The sequence below is a fragment of the Mobula hypostoma genome, chromosome 19 (assembly GCF_963921235.1).
Source record: "Mobula hypostoma chromosome 19, sMobHyp1.1, whole genome shotgun sequence".
Taxonomy (NCBI): domain Eukaryota; kingdom Metazoa; phylum Chordata; class Chondrichthyes; order Myliobatiformes; family Myliobatidae; genus Mobula; species Mobula hypostoma.
In genome coordinates this window covers 46,847,863-46,868,443 of record NC_086115.1, presented here as the reverse complement: position 1 = coordinate 46,868,443, position 20,581 = coordinate 46,847,863, and the positions used below count along the sequence as shown (strand labels likewise).

Below are 20,581 nucleotides of genomic sequence, written 5' to 3'. Positions count from 1 at the left end.
GACTATTCCTAATCATATTGTGCCTCTCCAAATGTTCATAAATCCTACCTCTCAACTTACCAACCACTGAAGTAAGACTCACTGGTCTATAATTTCCTGGGCTATCTCTACGCCCTTTCTTGAACAAGGGAACAACATCAGCAACCCTCCAATCCTCTGGAACCTCCCCTGTTCACACTGATGATGCAAAGATCATTGCTGGAGGCTCAGCAATCTCTTCCCTCACCTCCCACAGTAGCCCGGGGTACATCTCATCCAGTCCCGGTAACTTATCCAACTTGATGCTTTCCAAAAGCTCCAGCACATCCTCTTTTTTAATGTCAATATGCTGAAGCTTTTCAGTCCACTGTAAGTCATCCCTACAATCACCAAGGCCCTTTTCCACAGCAAAGTATTCATTAAGTACCTCTGCTATCTCCAGTTTCATACACACCTTTCCACTGACACACTTGATTGGTCCTATTCTCTCATGTGTTATCCTCTTGCTCTTCACATACTTGTAGAATGCCTCGGGGTTTTCCTAAATCCTGCTCACCAGGGCCTTCTCATGGCCCCCCTCCGGCTCTCCTAATTTCATTCTTAAATTCCTTCCTGTTAGCCTTATAATCTTCTAGATCTCTATCATTACCTAGGTTTTTGAACCTTTCATAAGTTTTTCTTTTCTTCTTGACTAGATTTTCAACAGCTTTTGTACACCACGGTTCCTGTACTCTCCCATCCTTTCCCTGTCTCATTGGAACGTACCTATGCAGAACCCCACACAAATATCCCCTGAACATTTGCTGCATTTCTGCTGTACATTTCCCTGAGAACATCTGTTCCCAATTTATGCTTCCAAGTTCCTGACTGATAGCTTCATATTTCCCCTTACTCCAATGGAACAACTTGTCTGTTACTATCCCTCTCCAATGCTATGGTGAAGGAGATGGAATTGTGATCACTATCTTCAAAATGCTCTTCCACTGAGAGACCTGACACCTGACCAGGTTCATTTCCCAATACAGCAAGTACAGCCCTTGCTCTTGTAGGCTTATCTACATATTGTGTCGGGAAGCCTTCCTGAATACACCTAACAAATCCCACCCCATCTCAACCCCTTGCTCTAGGAAGATGACAATCAATATTTGGGAAATTAAAATCTCCCACCACGACACCCCTGTTATTATTACACCTTTCCAGAATCTGTTTCCCAATCTGCTCCTCGATGTCCCTGTTACTATTGGGTGGTCTATAAAAAGCACCCAGTAGAGCTATTGACCTCTTCCTTTTTCTAACTTTCACCCACAGAGACTCAGTAGGCAATTCCTCCATGACTTCCTCCTTTTCTGCAGCTGTGACCCTATCTCTGATCAGCAGTGCCACGCCCCCACCTCTTTTGCCTCCTTCTCTGTTCTTTCTGAAACATCTAAAGCCTGGCACTCTAAGTAACCATTCCTGCCCCTGAGCCATTCAAGTCTCGGCAATGGCCACAACATCACAGCTCCAAGTACTGATCCACGCTCTAAGCTCAACTGCTTTGTTCATGATACAATATAAATCTTCACACTTTGGCTGGAACAACATTTTATATTCCGTTTGGGTCATCTCCAATCTGATGGCATGAACTTCGGTTTCTGAAACTTACAGTAATGACTCCACTTCACCCCCCCCCCCCAACCTTCACCAATTCCTGTCCCCTTGTCCCTCTCTCATGTTATCTTCTTGCCTGCCCATCACTTCCCTCTGGTGCTCCTCCCCCACTCTCCCCTTTCTTCTTTCTTCCATGGCCTTCTGTCTGTTTCACCAATCAACTTCCTAGTTCTTTGCTTCATCCCACCCCCTCCAAGTTTCACCTATCGCCTGGCATTTCTCTCTCCCCTTCCCCACCTTTCAAATCTACTCCTCACCTTTTTTTCTCCAGTCCTGCTGAAGGCTTTCAGCCAGAAACACCAACTGTACCTTTTTCCATAGATGCTGCCTGGCTTGCTGAGTTCCTGCAGCATTTTGTGTGTGTTGACAGCTCATGCGCTATTTCCACCCTCTGCCTCTTGAAAACACAATCTCACAGTCAGTCAAGCTGTGAAGTGTTGCAAGGTGGAGATGAGCAACAGTGGCCTCTGAGGAATGCATTTTTCTTGTGGGGCTGTATGGAAGGATGAAAAGGGAGTACAGACACAGAAATGTAAATATCAAGTGTCAAGACCCCTTCAGCATGCCCCTGACCCTGGTGTTGTCATATCTGGTCATATTGCTACAGTGTGTTCCATTCAGTTGTAGTAGTACCTGTTCCTCATAGAAAGGAATTGTTCGGGGAAGCATCATTCATTAATCTCGAGGCTTCCAACAGTGGTCTTCATAGAATATACTCAATGTCCTGTGGGAAAAGGAGATGGTGGATCCAGCTGGATAGTTCCCTTCCAGGCAATCACCCTCAACTGGCAAAATACTTCAACAGAATTTTCATATGAACATTATGAACTTGATTGGCTGGTGGTGATAAGGGCTTTCCCTGTCAGATCATTCATATACAATTGGAGTTCCAGTTACTCTGCACACTGCTGTCCCGAGAGATCCAGGGGTGTGAGGGAATGACGGGGAGAGATCAACACCCACCTCCTTGTACATTTGCCAAGAAGGGGTCTAAAAGGATGCAGCCCTGTTCGTTGAGATTCATCCTGAGCTACTGCCCAGAGCAACACTCTGTGTCCTTTTGACTTTTCTCAGGGACAGACGGACATACACACACACACACACACACACACACACACACACAAACACTTACCAACAACTTAGTGCAGTATATTCTTGAGTCTGCTTAAAAGTTGCTTGTCCTCCAGTGTAAGGTACTTTTTATCACAAGGTTTTCTATGCTGAAAGCTACAAGTCCCAGAGTAATGGTAGAATTCTGGTGTAGCTCCCATGTAGCTGGAATAGGGTAAAAACACAGACTGAGGCTCTCTTACATGGTGGTACTGGGCCCTATGATTAAATACTAAAAGAACTCTTAAATTATGGAAAAGTAAACTGAATGAAATGTTGATATAATGTGATATAAAGACAAATATTTCTGCAGAAGTGGTTTTTCATTGCCTTCTTCTGGGCAGTGTCTTTACAAGATGAGTGACCCCAGCCATTCTGGCCATTTTCTCTCTCATTACCAACAGAAATCCCACTCGGATGAGATTTTTTTTTTATTTTTCGCACCGTTGTCTGTAAAACCTAGAGATTGTTGTACATGAAAATCTCAGGTGATCAGTAGTTTCTGAGCTAGTAAAACCACCGCGTCTGGCACCAACAGTCATTCCATGGTCAAAGTCACTTAGCTCACATTTGTTCCCCATTTGACGATTGGTCTGAACAACTGAACCTCATGGCCATGTCTGCATGCTTTTATGCTTTGAGTTGCTGCCACATGATTGGCTGATTATATATTTGCATAATGTGTAGGCGTACCTAATAAAATGGCCACTGACTGTATTTGTGCCTTCCTCCATTTCCTTTGTTCTGAGTGTTGCTGAAGCAAGCGTAGTCCATTGATGCTATTTTGGTAAGGTGCAAAATGAGCCCTCACATGTGACATGTTGCTTTACAAACCTCCAAGTTTTCGCACAACTGCTATCTGCCAGGTCTGTGTATGAGCAGATATAAATTAACAAATTCAGTTCACTCATACATGTCTAGAAGGATCATTTACCTTCGAGCATTGATACAAATTTGGTTCATTCCTAAATTGAAGTACTGTTAAGTTCATTTTTAAAAATTTAAGTTTAAGTAGACTTATCAATTACTTTGAAGAGCTGACTACACACCATCAGATGACAGAAAGTTGATGGACCATCATTTCTGTCTGATTGTGTAATAAAAAAATATTTCTGAGAATCTATAACCTTATTAGCTTTAATTTACAAATCGAATTATGTTTAAGTTGCTAATATTTTCCCAGCACTGTGTAAAACTATCATCACAATGTGTCCCAATTATAGCATGCTGTGTATACTCTTCTTTAATGTCCAGAAAATAGTATCATTTCACCAGATGGATGATAGTTCAGGGAGAAGCTGCATGTGTTCAGCAAATGAACATGTTATCTAGAATCCACATTTAATAAATATTTAGCATTGTCTATAAATGCAGTGATGTAGCCTAGCAGAAAAAGGTTAATGTGTAGTATGCTGCAAGTTGTCAAGTTACATCTATGACTGGCTTAAAGTGGAGTGTGTGTGTGTGTGTGTGTGTGTGTGTGTGTGTGTGTGTGTGTGTGTTACTATACAAAATTATAGCTCCAATCTGACTTGGTCACGGTGATGATCTGCAGATAACAGAGTTATTTTGGGTTATTTTTAGGGCAATCTCCATTATTAAATTTTGCGATTAACCATTTTGTTGCTTCCTGGGAGTGTTTTACATACAGTTCATTGAAGATAATTTTTAACAGATATAGGGCAGTGTGAAAACTGTAGGGATTATGATCTTTAAATCCAGTCTAAGCAAACATATCTTTTATATAAAAAAGGACTTGCAGCTTTAATCTGAAATCCACTTTCAGTTTTAAACTACAGTAAAGTGCAAGTACTTATCTCTCAGCGATGTTCTGTGCAAGAAGAAGGAGTTGATTTCAGGAAGCCTTTGAAGATGTTGACTGAGGGATCTGACTCCGATAAATTACTGAGCACAGTGGAGCAGAGGTCCCTTGTGAAGGCCTAGAGTTAACAAAAGGCAGTGCAAATTGCAATTAATGCATGGAACAGTCCAATCATTTCCCTAGTCAACAGTAACAAACAAATACTTTTCCAATTTAAGGAATATTAGAAAATATTTTCATTTTCACTTCAAACTGGACGGAGTGGTACTAAAGTTGATGCTTGCTATTGAATGTGATTTAGGTTTGAATCTCAGTAAGGTCACTGAATCTGCGAGTAATGCATCAGGTGAGAAATAAGCTGGTATTTTTGAACCATTAATAATATAAGTCTTTTCTGTAATATTTTCTTCCATACCTTGTGCAGAATTGCTCTGGTTAATTGGAAGTGTGATAATTCATTGAGAAATTAAATGTATGCAGAAAGTGAGAAAGATAGAAGAAAAAGCTACTTTAAATTTGAATTTAATTCAAAATTAAAGATATTCACAGCTTGCTGAAGTCCATGTTGTCGGATTTTCTCTGGCTAAAGCTTCCTAAAGCTCCTTATGATCAGCAAGTGTTTGGAAGAGTTTAATTTGTTTTAGTTTTTTAGACATTAGGGGAAGTCAAAAGAAATGTTGTCACACAAGTAGTTGGTACTGAGGCAAAAGATCAGACATTGCGTTATTCAATGGTAGAGCAGACATGGGCAATTAATAGCTTCCTCTTGCTTCTATGCCTTGGGTTCTTCATTAGGTCCCAGTGAAGACCAAATAAAATATTTCATCTGGCCTGGTAGAGTTAAAATATTCTCTTTTTAAATTTGGGTTGCTTTACAATGCAACTTCAATATTTACAGATCTCCGAAAATGCTGCTTAAGATATTTCAGGTTTCGAAAGTGTTGACGGTATTGTTTTAGGCCATCTACAATTATTTTTTAAGATGATGCACAGCCTTGATGTTCTGAATGTTAATAATGAAAGAAGAATTCAGAAGCTGCCGATGAGCATGCATGAGCAGAGCTCTGGCTCAGCAAAATGAATTAACATGATTGGCTGAAGTCTAAATTTATGTATCTTTGGGCAGATCTTAGATACTGCCTCGGCATTAGTAGGTTAGGAATAGATGTGCTGCAAATAAGGTTGTTTATTCACTTCTAGCAGCAGAGAAATTCCTATGAGTGAAAGACAAAATATTATATGGTTATGGTTATTGCAGATACAAGACATCTGAAATAAAAAACAGAAAATACTGGAAATATTCAGCAAATCAGGCAACACTTGTGATGTTTCAGTGCGAAGGCTTTTTTTATCAGAACTGGGAATGAGAACAGTTTAGTTTTAAGATGCAGTGTTTTGGGGATTGTCCTATCCAACCCTATACCAAAGAATGTGGTGGTGGTTGTCCACCATGTCCAACAATGACAGGAGAGAGTTTTTAAAGTGGAAAAGCCATTGCACTGGGCCAGTTCCACTCTCTTGAGCTCAGAAGTCCCGCTGCAGTGGTATGAGCAAGTGTTGCAAACTGAGGTCTTTCTTAGTTGCAGTTGATGACCAGGACATCTTCTGTGCCTTGTCTTGCCCTTCACTTTCCATGGAGCTTTGTAGTACCACCTTCCTAGACATTGGATCTCAACCGCCCAGTCTCCTAGAGCTGACATCACATGCTAGGACAGGCATGTCCCTATCTCATCGGGGTATGTGGCCGCCAGCTACCAGCACCTGGGTTAGCCTGCCTGACGACTCGGTGTCCAGGGAGGAGTAGCAGCTCCGGTGAAGGGGCTTGTCATGTCCATGCTGGGGCTGTTCACTCACCTTTGGTCACCACCGGATACTCAGCTCTCACCTGTGACTCCAAGTAGCTGTTTGCATGCAACGGCGGCCACACCCCAATAGACCAAAGAATAGTTAATGCATAATACATTAGTTTTTCAGTCAATCAAACTGACAGCTCATGCGATGTTTCCACCCTCTGCCTCTGGAAAACACAACCTCGCAGTCAGTCAAACTGTGAAGTGTTGTGAGTTGGAGGTGAGCAACAGTGGCCTCTGAGGAATTTATTTTTCTTGTGGGGCAGTACGGAAGGATGAAAAGACACAGAAATGTAAATGCCAGGTGTGAAGACCCCTTCAGCATGTACCTGACCCTAGTGTTGCCACATCTGGTCATATTGCTACAGACTGTTCCATTCAGCGGTAGTACTATCTGTTCCTCATAGAAAGAAATTGTTCGGGGAGGCATCATTCATTAATCACGAGGCATCCAGCAGTGGTCTTCATAGAATATACTCAACGTCCTGTGGGAAAAGGAGATGGTGGATCCAGTTGGATGGTTCCCTTCCAGGCATTCACCCTCAATTGGCAAAATACTTCAACAGAATTTTCATATGAACATTATGGACTTGATTGGCTGGCGGTGATAAGGGCTTTCCCTGTCAGGTTATTCAATTACAATTGGAGTTCCAGTTACACTGCACACTGCTCTCCAGAGAGTTCCTGGGATGTGGGGGAATAACATGGAGAGACCAATACCCATCTCTTTGTACATTTGCCAAGAAGGGGTCTAAAAGGATGCAGCAGGCTTTGTTGAATTACTGAATTACTGCCTGAGGTTGCTTGTTCCAGCGCAAGGTACTTTTTAATGAACAAACGATCTATGCCGAAAGCTGCAAGTCCCAGAATAATGGTAGAATTCTGGTGTAGCTCCCACGTAGCTGGAATAGGGTAAAAACACCGACTGAGGCTCTCTTACATGGTGATACTGGAACCTGTGATTAAATACTAAAAGAACTCTTAAATTATGGAAAAGTGAACTGAATGAAAGGCTGATATGATGTGATATAAAGGAAAATATTTCTGCAGAAGTGGTTTTCCATTGCCGCCTTCTGGGCAATGTCTTTACAAGATGGGTGACCCCAGCCATTATCAAGCAGCATCTATAGAGGGGAAATGTTTCAGGTTAGGAACTTGCAGCATTCCCATCCCGTTTACTCTCTCACCCCCTTCTTTTCTCACATCACCTCCCTTGGTTTCCCTCTTCTTTCCCTCTCCTTTCCCTCTCTTTTACAGTCCACAGTACACTCCAATTAGATTCCTTGTTTTTCAGACCTTTACCTCTTCCACCTATCACCTTCCAGCTTCTTGCTTCATTCCTCCTTCCCCACCCATATACCTTCCCCCTCACATGGTCTCAACCATCACCTGCCAGCTTGTACTCCACTTCTCCCCTGTTTTCTTATTCTGGTTTGTGCCTTCTTCCCTTCTAGTCCTGCTGAAGGATCTCGGGCAATAAAATTAACTGTTCACTCCCCTCCATAGCTGCTGCCTGACTTTCTGAATTCCTCCAGCATTTTGTCTGTGTTTTATCACCCAGTGTTTGCTTCATTTAAAGAGATGCCTGTTAAAGATCACTTGTGAGGTTTTGTGAGTCTACTCAAATTTACTGAGATAATCAATTTGTTGTCATAGTGATTCATGCTATGCATGCTACAGCTGGACCACAGTTATCACCACAGAGATATGCATGTATTTATGGATCTGCATGTATGGAAGCATATTACATCAGAAAATTGTTCATATCGAACAGTGATAAATTTAAATTCATTCAACTGACTTGAACCATGGTTAGGAGTGAAATTTGAATATATTAGAAGGAAGAAAGGCATGCCACTCAGTGCTTTGTGCCTGTAGTGTAATTTTCTTCATTAGTATACAGGTAAATGTCATTCTTGATCATCATGAGGAATTGTAACAGATGGTTTGGGTTGCAGTATTAATTTACGCCCAACCCTATGGAAAATGCAAGCCACTTTTTCTACAGAAAACTGTGGATGGAACAGTCCTTCCTGCATAACCACACAAGCTTTGAGGTTACAACTGTTCTGTTAGTTTTAGGTGTGTGAGTGTGTGTAGCCTTTTCCTAGTTTCTAACTACAGTTACTGGCATTAAGCCAACTCAAAATTTTGGCCCTGAGCAATGTTTAATTGCCAGTGCATTTTCATAAGTGCAATCTGCTGAGGTAGAGCAGCAGTGTTGTGAGGATGGTACTATAAATTCTTCTTGTCACAATTTGATATTTACAGTATGTTGAATTCCTTTACAGTCATTTGGAAGCCATCTCTTCTTATTCTGCTTCAGATAAATTCAATTTGTCAGTCTCATTCCCCAGTTGAAAACATTTCAGAGTTGGAAGATTGTTGTGGTTTCTAGTGGCCATTATCTCAGCATCCAGTTGTGGCTGCAGGACTTCTTTTGGGCAATGTTATTGGCCTAGCCATCTACTATTGCTTGTCCATGACTTTCCCTCTTCCAGAAGGTCAGAACAAGGGATTTGTTGATGATTGCTGTGTTCAGCTCTATTCACATTTCTCAGATAATAAAAAAAATACTGTAAACACTCTGGAGAGAGAAACAGTTAACAGTTTAAGTAAATCTTCCAAGCCTTCAAGTTAACCTTTCATCAGAAATGTTATGCGTTAGATTACGTAAGGTTCAGGGAAAATACAAGGGGGAATTAATATCAAATGAGAAGGCTTGTGATGGGGTGAATACAGCAGAGATTAGATGGGGGGAGAAGGTTGAAGGGAAAATGTTGGAACTTCCACAAAGCAGCTAATCATTACCAGGCACTGTTGTAGCACATTGATAATGTCACTTAGCATTCTGTATGCAAATTGTACAAGACAATAAGGACCATATTGAGACAAGTTTTAAAAATAAATTACTTTAAAGTGTAAATGGAGGTTGCTCACCGTATATCAGCTGTGGCAGCAGATAAAATGATGACTATTTGAGGGCAAAAGTTAGACCTACAAAAATAAATTTTAAAACCTGTAAATCTGAAATTTAAAAAAAACATAGATCAGGCCACCATATGTGGAAAGAGAAACAGGTACTGTTTCCGGTAGAAGAGCCTTCTTCAGACATCTGAATGCTAATCGGCCTGAAACATCAATATGTTTCTCATTCCAAAAGCGCTGCCTGACTGCTGAGCATTAGCAACATTTTCTATTTTTATTTAATTACTTCTGTCCTTGCCTCTTCACTGCTCGTCATCTTGTGTCATTGAGCTCAGTATAACTCAGTTACTTGACCAGACGAAACTACCACTGACTTCAGAAAGGACCCTGTGTTTTCGCCTGCTCAGGGTTGGCTGTACTGGTCCAGAGAGGACCTTGTTCTTTGTCAACAAGTGTGCTGATCCTGCAAGAACTGGCCATTGTGCTGGTGCAGGCCTGGTCTGTTGAGCGACCAGAGAAAGAGGATGGCAGCAGATGGCCTCCTTGTGATATACTGCCTGGCTCTGCCTTGTGTTACAATTCACCCAAGGATCCACTCCACCAGCTCACAGCTCACAGCTCACAGCTCACACAGAGAGGCCCTGTGTGCCTGAAAGCAACTAGGCCTTGTAGCCATTTGGAGATGCAATGTTAATTAACATTACTACTGTGCTATAGTAGTGCCTGTCAAAGATCATCTGCCTTTCCATCTCACCAATTTCCCTTTGATATTCAACATTAGAAATATATGAAGCAAGTGTAGGGCACACTGCCCTTTCAGCCTGCACTATCATTCAGCAAGATCACAAATAATTTGAACTATTCCTTCAGTTCCATTTTTGTTGCCCAGTTGCCATAACAACTACAGCCCAAAACTGACACTTTACTCACCTAATGACTTAGCATCTGCATCTTTCTAGATCAGAGAATTCCAAAAATTCACATTCATCGGAGTGAAATTCTTCACCTCTTACAAAGCACTTCAGCAATGCCTTAGATGAGACAATGTCAGCACCAGTTCTTCCCAGTTCCATTTCTTCCATGTGCCTATCCACCCAGGAAAACATCCCCACAACATTTAACCCATCTATCTTTTGCTGAACCATACAGTATATATTGCAATGAGATCAATTTTCAGTCTTTTAAGTGCATCTGAATATTGCTTCAAACAACATAATTTACAATCATAAAACAACTCCTTTATCATACAAATCCATTTAATGAACCTCCAAAGCAAACAGATCCTTTCTTAACTCTGAAGTGTCATAGAAAGTCTTCTCTACTCTTGTATTGCCATCTCTCTTGCTCTAAAGACCTTTTAGAACATTATCATTTTTTTCCTCTTCTCCACTATCCTCCACATATCCTGAAAATCAATATTCCCCAGAAAATCACTTGAACTTTGAATTCATGATATCTTCAAATGCTGTGGAATGGAAACATTGAATTTGCAAATTTGTTCCACCACACGGATTGCAGTAAAATTCCTTGCAGTTGCAAAGACACAGAAAAATATTCCCTTTTTCTCATAGAGTGCTCCAGAAGCACATCTGTCAGTGCAGTTGAGGCTTCACATTGACTTGCATGGATTGTGGCTGAATGGTCATTTCTCTTATCAGAGGGGGATAATTTAGTTAATTACAATAGATACACTTCAGTGCACCCCCAATTCACTCATCAACAGATTATTCTCTAACTCCATCGAGAAGTTTGCAGAAGACACCAACATAGTGTGCTGTATCTGAAATAATGATGAGTCAGGGTACAGAAGGAGTACATTATGGACTTCAGGAAGGGAGGTCGTGCACATGTTCCTACCTACATCAATGGTGCTGAGGTCTGAAGGGTTGAAAGCTTCAAGCTCATAGCAGTAAACATAAATCCAAACACCAAAATATCTCTCCTGGTCCAATCAAGTAGACCATGGCCCAATGAAAGCAAACCAATGTCTCTACTTCGTCAGGAGGCTAAAGATTGTTGATATGTACTCTTTGGCATGTAGACACAGCTCAGCTCAGCACATCATGGAAATCAGTCTCTCTTCTGTATATTTTGTATTTACTTCTCACTGCCTTGTTAAAGCAATCAACATAATCAAAGATCACATCTTTCCTGTACATTCAGGCTTCTCCCTTCTCCCATTGGGCAGAAGATACAAAAGCCTTGAAAGTGTGTACCCAGCAGGCTCAGCTTTTATCCAACTGTTATAATGATCTCTGGTATCCATAAGATGGTCTCTTCACCTCACAATTCACCTCATTTTGGCCTTGCACCCAATTGTGGCCTTGCACTAATAACACACGCTTAGTATTTGCTCCTGATGAAGAAAGATAGCATCTCCTGAACCTGTAATTCCACATATGAGATACAGACATAAGAATCAGACACCGGGATAAACTGACAAGGTTCTCTTGTTCAATTATGTTTTAGTACATTAGCTTTCTGCTTCAAGATTTTTCTTAACTTAGTAGGCTTTGAAAGAATGTCATTTCCCTTTTGTGCATTGAGATGCTTTGGCAAAAACAATGGAGTTGCCTAATGACTGAAAATTATGCAGATTGGACTTAAGAAGAATGACAGATGATCTTAATGAAGGTTCAGACAGAAGTTGAGAGGGCAGGTGAATATAAAGGTGTTTTATCTGGTGCAATATGGCCAGGGGAAAATCAAACTGAGGATGTTGTCTTTAGATTTGATCTTTTTAGACTAAGTTTAGCACAATTTCTTTGTACAGTAATAGACCAACAGTTGCAATGAATTAGAAAAAAATGGAGTTGAAAACATAGATCATATCATTCTTGATTTTATTGAATGATAGTACAGGTTCAAGGAGCACTGTGCTATACAGCTGCTGCTTGTACTTCCGTATATTATCTTGCTTTGATCTTTATTTTTAAACAGCTGGTTGAAGTGCCTTATCTCCTGCTCATGACCCAACTACAGCAAAGTGCAGAGGTGTGGTTGTTAATTAAATGATACTTCAGGGTAAGCTGTGATACTTGCCAGCCAGAGCAAGTGTAGATGTTCTCCGTCCAAGAGATGATGCACTTGGCTAGGGTGTATTGTTCCCAAGTACATGTCATTGCCTTCAAGAGCGGAGTTGAACAATAATGAAAGGCCATTCTTTAAATTTAAGGAGTACTGAAAGGCAAGTAGTTATTGCCAGTTTTTACATACTCAAAAGGCTGCAGTCTTAATTGGGAAGCCAGCATGTGGTGAGTTTTATTGACTTATTTTTGTACGGTCCGTCTCATCTTCCTTTCTATTAAAGTCAAGAGAAAACCAAAGAACATGAAAACTAATTTGAAATCTCACCAAATTTATATTTTATTCCAGTATGGAGAGCTCTATTTTCATAACATTTCCAGCAATATGGATACATTTGCAATAATTTCCTGTCGATTTGTATCTCTGAATGTTTTTTTTAAACAAAATCTCATACAACAACAGTAATGAAGTATCATGTGAATATTTGAGTTCGGGGAAGGGGGACTGATGTGGATTCAGCAATTTATTTGAATACTTTTGCAACATTTCCAACAGACTTGTACCTCTTTCATACTTTACACGGCTAAATTAATTTGTACAGGTAATTGCGAAGTGCAAAAGATCGATTTGGTCCTTACCATTATGACAATTATGAAGCTGTGATTGAGGTTTGTTCAATGACTACGTGTATTTTGCTGAGTGCTCAGTGTAACTGGGGGGAAACTGCTTTTGCAGATGAACAAAGAACATTAGTTGATGAAGTGAATGATGGTTTTAAATCACCACTTCTCAGAAATCTCATTACCACTGCAGAGAGGACCAAAATAACAGTCACTGTACTGCGACATCACCATGGAAACAGTTAAGAATATCTAGGTCCCAAACAGGCTATATTTCTGTCTTTCCTTTGTTTGCTTTTAGCTTTTAGAGGTTTATTGCTTTTATCTGTTGGTAGACAAAGTACTGTCAGACCTTGCATAGATTCATCAATGTTGCGGATTTTATTTGAATCACAGGGCAACATTTTCAGGCCTTTTTCTCAGTGGAAGCTTGAGGCCATGAATGTTACAGCTAAAGACTCACCTTGCTAGTTTCATTGAGAGTGCAGTGAGTGTCATTTGCCAGATACTTTAAAATTAATTTGGATTAATCTTGGACTAATCAGAGTTTGTACATTTGGGAGAGTTTGGACCATTTTTCAGGAATTAACTGCATGGAACACAGGGTGCCTATGCCCTGTCCAATATAATCTGGCAGAGAGGTGGAGAGAAGTCATCTGCCAAACTGTTACTGTACATCCTTACCCACAACCACTCCAAACTCTACAAAACCACCCTAGATCGTTCCTAGTCTGGGTTCCCCACAGAACTGTACCTTGTAGTTTATGATATGAAATGCCCACTCTGAGCACTGTGGCTTGGTTAGCGGAACCCTCAAACCAGTGTGGCCCTTTCCATCAGCGTACTCAGGAAATCAGTTGATGCATTCCATCAGCCACTTTCTGCAGTCTGCCAATTTATAAATAGGAGGTGTTAACCGTGTGGATAAACTCTCAGCCCAGAATAACCAATCATGCCTGGAGTTGAACAAATTAATTGTATTTATTTCTCCCAGAATTTACTGTAATCTAATAACTGTCATCTTTCTTTTTTTTTCCCTTTCAGGTGGAATTCACAGTCTATTAGATGATTCGGTTAATTTCAGACTCATTTGCTGCTTTTGGGTAATAAACAAAGCTGTGGTATTGAACTTGGCCTGACAGTGAAATGTGCTGCTGATGCTACATTCTTCATAATGAGAATGCAAACAGGGATACCTGTTTCAGCCGAACTTCCGTCTTCTCTCACAAAGGACTGCTGAGAGTGCAAAACGTGCCTATGTACTGGGAAAGAAAGATCTGTAAAGAAGATTCCTTAACTATGAATTTAAAAGAAGCCATTGTTTGAGTCTTATGTTCTGCAACCCACAGCTACTTGTAAGTGTTTTAATTAATGCTTTTATTATATTCTATTTTGGGATGCCTAGCAATCTATTGGCAATTTCACAAGCAGTGCATGGTACTGCTCTGAATAATGCTCACAGAAACGAAACTGTATAAATCCAACAGAGCACAGGCTTTTAATATAATACATCTTACCTGATAAATTTACAAAGCAGAAGATGTTGCACATTCCTTTTGAAATCTTCCTTTTGATTGTTACATGGGAAAATTGTCCCTTATTCATACGAAAATGGGAAAACCTAAATCTTTTACTATTATCAAATAACAGGGTAAATGGAGATCTCAAGTGAAGAAAATATGTTTATTCATCCTGGTGACTCGACTTATGTAAATTAAAAAGTCAACGCTTTTTAATTTAGACATTGATTTACAATGCTTGAAAGGAGTCTGCTCCAGCAAACGTAGGTGCAGCGATAGAATGTGTTATCTAGTTGTCAATCTACACAGTGGATAAATTGCAGCCCCTGCCCCTGAGTCTCCCATTAATTTTTAATTTTTTCTGTACAAATCTTTTTTGCCCTTCTATTTCTTTGAGTTGTACTTCTGATAATCTGCCAAGGTTCAATGGGGATGGAAATTTGACTTGGGCAGTAGAGAAACCAGGCAGTAGTGAATTTTCAGCATATTTCACACCCCACCCGGATTTCTGGTAAACAAGTTTCAATGTGTCAGAAAGTTCGGAGTGGAGTGTTATGAAGCATTGTATGCTAACATCAAATTTGCATTTTTACTCAAATTAACATTATTTGTGTTCATGATTTATATCTGATGATGTATGCAGTATATAAGGTGAAATTTCTCATGATGAAGCTTCGTGATTTGCAGATTAAAAATGAAGCTATAGCAGTGAATAATTATTCTGTATCCCTTTACCATGTGATTTGTAATCTATGAGCTCATGAGATAGAACATAGAAACAGGGCAGCGCAGTACAGCTCCTTCAGCTCACAATGTAGGTTCAGCCAACCTATATAAACCGATTCCACAATCAATTAACCCTTTACTCTTACATTGCCTATAATCCTCCATTTTTCCAATATCCATGTGATTATCGAAGAGTCTCATAAATGTCCCTATTGCATCTGCCTTTACCGCTACTACTCGCAGAGCATTCTGGCACCTACCACTCTCTCCGTAAAGAAGCCTACCTCAGACATCTCCTTTAAGCTTCATACCTCTCATCTTAAACTGATGTCCTTTGGTATTGGCTATTCCCACCCTGGGAAAAAGAATAGACAGATATCCCTTTAGAGCAGAGATGAGGAGGAATTTCATTAGCCAGGGGCTGGTGAATCTGTGAAATCCATTGCTACAAATGATTACAGAGATCAAGTCGTTTATTTTAGTTAAAGCAGAGTTTGATAGGTTCTTTATTAGGAAGGCCATTCAAGGTTAGAGGGGGAAGGTCAGAGAATGGGGTTGAGGGGAAAAATAAATCAGCCATGATTGAATGGCAGAGCAGACTAGATGGTCCAAATGGCCTAATTCTTTTCCTTTGTCTTGCAGTCTCAATCCAAAGAGAAAAGGCTGAGCTCATTCATCCTTACCTCATAAGACATGATCTCTAATCTAGGCAGCATCCTGGTAAATCTCCTCCGTACCCTCATTTGAGCTTCCGCATCCAATGAGGCGAACCAAACTGAACATAATCTCAATGTGTGGTCTAATCAGAGTTTTATAGAGCTGCAATATAACCTCACAGCTTTTGTGCACAACCCCCGATTAATGAAGTCCAACACACAATGCTCTTTCGTAACCACCCTTTCAACCTGCTTTGCAACTTTGAGGGATCTTTGGACTTGGACCACATGATCTTTCTGTTCCTCCATACTGCCATTAACCTTGAACTCCACCTTCAAAATCAATCTTTTAAAGTGTATCACCTCACACTTTATGGATTGAACTCCATCGGCCATTTCTCTGTCCAGCTTTACATCCTATTAATATTCCTTTGTAACTTATGACAACCGTTCACACTCTCCACAACACCATCAACCTTCATTTTCTCTGCAAACTTACTAACCCAGTCTTCCACTTCCTCATCCAAGTCATTTATAAAAATCATAAGGGTTAGTGGTCCCAGAACAGATCCCCGTAGAGTGTAATAAATATGGTACTCTAATGCTTGCCATTCAGAAAGCCTTGTGCCATTATCTAACTGCATTTTGTATTTCCACTACTTTGTGAAAGACCATTACTTTCCTATGATGAAACATTAATGGATATTTATTCTAAGATAATCTATTGAAAATTGAAACCATGATTCTTTGACCTTCTCATGAAGACATCCAGGAAGCATTGCTTGCATTTTCACTGCCTCAAGACATAAAAACTGTACTTTTGCTCTCCCTCCATAAATATAAAGTTATTAATAACATTGTTGTATCAAGTCTCCCCATCCAATTCTCCTGTGCTTGTCAACTAACTTTGTTTCATAGCTAAACATTGTCTTGATTTTGTAGTTCTTATCCTTGGTTTCATTTCACTCAGTATTTGACTCCTCCATTTTATCATATTGTCCTCCAACCCCAAAATACCCTGGTGTATCTGCTGCTCAAATTCTGATGTGCTGGCCATCTTCAAAATCACCACCATAGCAACCAAGAAACTAATCTCTGGAATTTGCTCCCTAAATTTCTCTGTCACTCTGCACTGCTTCCACCTTTAATATGCCCATTGAAGCCATTTGCCCAAAATCTAATATCTCAAAACCTGTGCCACGTTTTTTTTTATTATTGTGTCCTTTATTTAGTGTGTTTTTATATGCTGCATTGGATCCAGAGTAACAAATATTTCATTCTCCTTTATATTTGTGTACTGGAAATAACATTAACCAATCTCAAATCTTGAATGGGTACTAGCCTCTTTACCATCGAGGGCATTTTCAAAAGATGATGCCCTATAGTGCCTTGGGATATTTTACTGCATTAAGGGCAGAATATTAATGAAGGTTCCTGTTGCTGTCATTTGATGTACTTCCTATAAAGTGTCTAAACTCTTTCCTTACTATCCAGTGTTGAAATCAGGGATACCTTTCCTCATCCAAATTAGGGAAACCTTTTCCTTGCAATGCCAACAGATTTTCTTTTGAAGAAAAACAGATTTCCCAACTAAACCGAGGAAAAAACCCTCATGCTTTTTCCTAATTGTCATTGTAATACAGCAAGAAAGTGAATTCTTGACTGGTTTGAACTAATAAAATTGTCTAAATGTAAAGCTTTAAAGGAAAATCTTGTGCTGTCAATTTCTTTGTTAATATTGTTGGATCAGTGTTTACTTTCTGATCCTTAAGGTTCTCTGGAAGCAAAATGATGAGCAGTCTTAATTCCAAAGATAGTTTATTTTACAGTACAGACAAACATGCAAATGCTAAGCAAACTAAACTAAGAGCTGAGAAACTATGCTGAGAGTTAAATGCAAGAAAAAAAAATAAAGAAGCCAAGAATCCAATATGACTTTTCTGAAAAATCAAGCATTTTTATAATAAGATAAGGAAAATTCCTCAGATAGGAAGGAATGAATTAATAGGTTATATAATTAAAACAGTTACATCATATGGATGCAAACACGAGAAAATCTGCAGATGCTGGAAATTCAAGCAACACACACAAAATGCTGGTGGAACGCAGCAGGCCAGGCAGCATCTATAGGAAGAAGTACAGTCAACATTTCAGGCCGAGACCCTTCATCAGGACTAATGGAAAAAAGAGATAGTAAGAGATTTGAAAGTGGGAGGGGGAGGGGGAGACCCGAAATGATAGGAGAAGCCAGGAGGGGGAGGGATGAAGCCAAGAGCTGGGAAGTTGATTGGCAAAAGGGATACAAGGCTGGAGAAGGGGGAGTATCATGGGATGGAAGGCCTTGGAAGAAAGAAAGGGGGAGGAGAGCACCAGAGGAAGATGGAGAACAGGCAAGGAGTTATTGTGAGAGGGAAAGAGAGAGGGAAAAAAATATATAATAGAAGACCTACCTGTCCTGAATGCAGAAGAACTTTCAAAGCCAAGATTGGATTTATAATCCACTTGAGAGCCCATAAATAGATCAACAGAACGAAGTCCATCATCCTCGACCTCGAGGGATAGTCACAACAACGATATATTTATATATAAATAAATTAGGGAAGGGGTTAGAAGGGGAGGAGGGGCATTAACGGAAGTTAGAGAAATCAATGTTCATGCCATCAGGTTGGAGGCTACCCAAATGGAATATAAGGTGGTGTCCCTCCAACCTGAGTGTAGCTTCATCTCGACAATAGAGGCGGCTATGGATTGACGTATATATTGACATCATATGGATAATGTGTTAATACTTAGCCAATGAATAAAAAGAAAGGTGATAAACTGTTAGTTTAGCTTTCTGCCAGTGGGTGTGGGAAATACATGAGTTTGTTAAAAAGTACAATTCTTATAAAAAATGTTATCCAAAAAAAATACAGTGGTTTCCAACATCATCGTGAAAAATACCTTTGTTGGAGGGCAAATCTCTCAGCTGTAGCTGCATGATGGTGACACAATGCTGCTCTGTTATTCAGGTTGGCCAAGATTGACATTGTATTACCCTACTTACAGCCTGCATTATCAACAGGAAACTAATCTGTCTAGAGCTGTGTCCTGTCACGAACATTGGAATGTGGTTTCAGCTCTTCATTGTACACCTCCTCTAAACCACATTTCCATGCACTCCAGGAACCACAGTTTCAGAAGGTGAATACAAAGTGCTGATACAATTAGATTGTGCATTTCCTGTTAAAGACTGTCAGTTTGTCAACCCATCACCTTTAAGATTTGGATATTTATATATACTCTATTATTTATGGATGGGTACATTGCTGACAAGGGCAACAATTCTTCCTCTTTTCTAACTGCTTTTCGGAAACCAATGTTGAGCCGTCTTCTTTGGTTGCTGAATGTAAATAGCAGTTTGCACTGCTTTTTCCCAGAGGTAGTGAGCTCCAGTATTTATACCCGGTGATGATGATGAAGGAACTGTGGTAAAACTTTTAGAATCAGGTTTATTATCACTGGTATATGACATAAAATTTGTTGTTTTGCAACACATAAAATATACTATGAATTACAATAAGAAATATATATAAAGCATTAAATAAGTAGTGCAAAAAGAGAGCAGAAATAGTGAGGTAGTGTTCATAGGTTCATTGACCGTTTAGAAAGCTGATGGTGGAGGGGAGAAGAAATTCCTAGAATGATAAGGGTGCATATTCAGGCTCCTCTGTACTTCCGTGGCCTAGTGGTTAAGGCATTCGTCTAGTGATTTGAAGGTCGCTAGCTTGAGCCTTGGCAGAGGCAATGTGTTGTGTCCTTGAGCAAGGCACTTAACCACACATTGCTCTGTGACGACACCAGTGCCAAGCTGTATGGACCCTAGTGCCCTTCCCTTGGACAACATCGGTGGTGTGGAGAGGGGAGACTTGCAGCATGGGCAACTGCCGGTCTTCCATAGAACCTTGCCCAGGCCTGCGCCCTGGAAACCTTCCAAGGCGCAGATCCATGGTCTCATGAGACTAACGGATGCCTATAATACTTCCTCTCTGATGTTAGTAATGAGAAGAGGGCATATCTTGAGTGGTGGGGATCTTCAATAATAGATTCTGCCTTTTTGAGGCATCACCTTCTAAAAAAGTCCTCGATGGTGAGGAGGCTAGTACCCATTCGAGATTCAAGATTGTATAATGTCATTTCCAATACACAAGTGTAAAGGAGAATGAAATAATTATTCCTCCGGATCTGACGCAGCATCTAAAAACAGACCAAGATAAAGAACACAATAATAAAGCACAATAAATATAAATATATAAGATAGCTTGTATACATGGAATGATTGTACACACATAAAGTGACACTAGGTACAGGAGTGTTTCTACGTTAGGTGACTGAAGCAAATGATAGTGGTGGTGGGGTAAGTTGTGAATGGAGGTATTACTGCTTGGGGAAAGTAACTGTTTTTGAGTCAGATGATCCTGGCATAGATGATTTGTGGCTTCCTCCCTGGTGGGAATGGAACAAGCAGTCCATGAGCAGGATGGGTGGGATCCTTCATGATATTGCAGGCCTTTTTCCGGCACCTTTCTGTACGTATGTTCTTGAGGGCGGGTAGACTGGTGCCTGTAATGCTTTGAGCAGTTTTGACTACCTGTGGTACAGCTTTCCTGTCTGCTGTGGTGCAGTTTCCATGCCATGCGGCAATGCCCCATGT

The 20,581-nt window shown here is 40.2% G+C and overlaps 1 protein-coding gene across 6 annotated transcripts in view; it reads left to right on the top strand.

Moving 5' to 3' along the window:
* Positions 1–20,581, top strand: part of ptprea (protein tyrosine phosphatase receptor type Ea) — a 303,826-nt gene that overhangs the window by 101,409 nt on the left and 181,836 nt on the right. For 5 of the 6 annotated variants that reach the window (XM_063071815.1, XM_063071816.1, XM_063071810.1 and 2 more), the window contains exon 3: positions 14,031–14,341. The exons of the other annotated variant lie outside the window; for it this stretch is intronic. The gene's annotated coding sequence lies outside the window, so the exon portion shown is untranslated. The remainder of the gene's footprint in view (positions 1–14,030; positions 14,342–20,581) is intronic. 6 annotated transcript variants of the gene reach the window in all.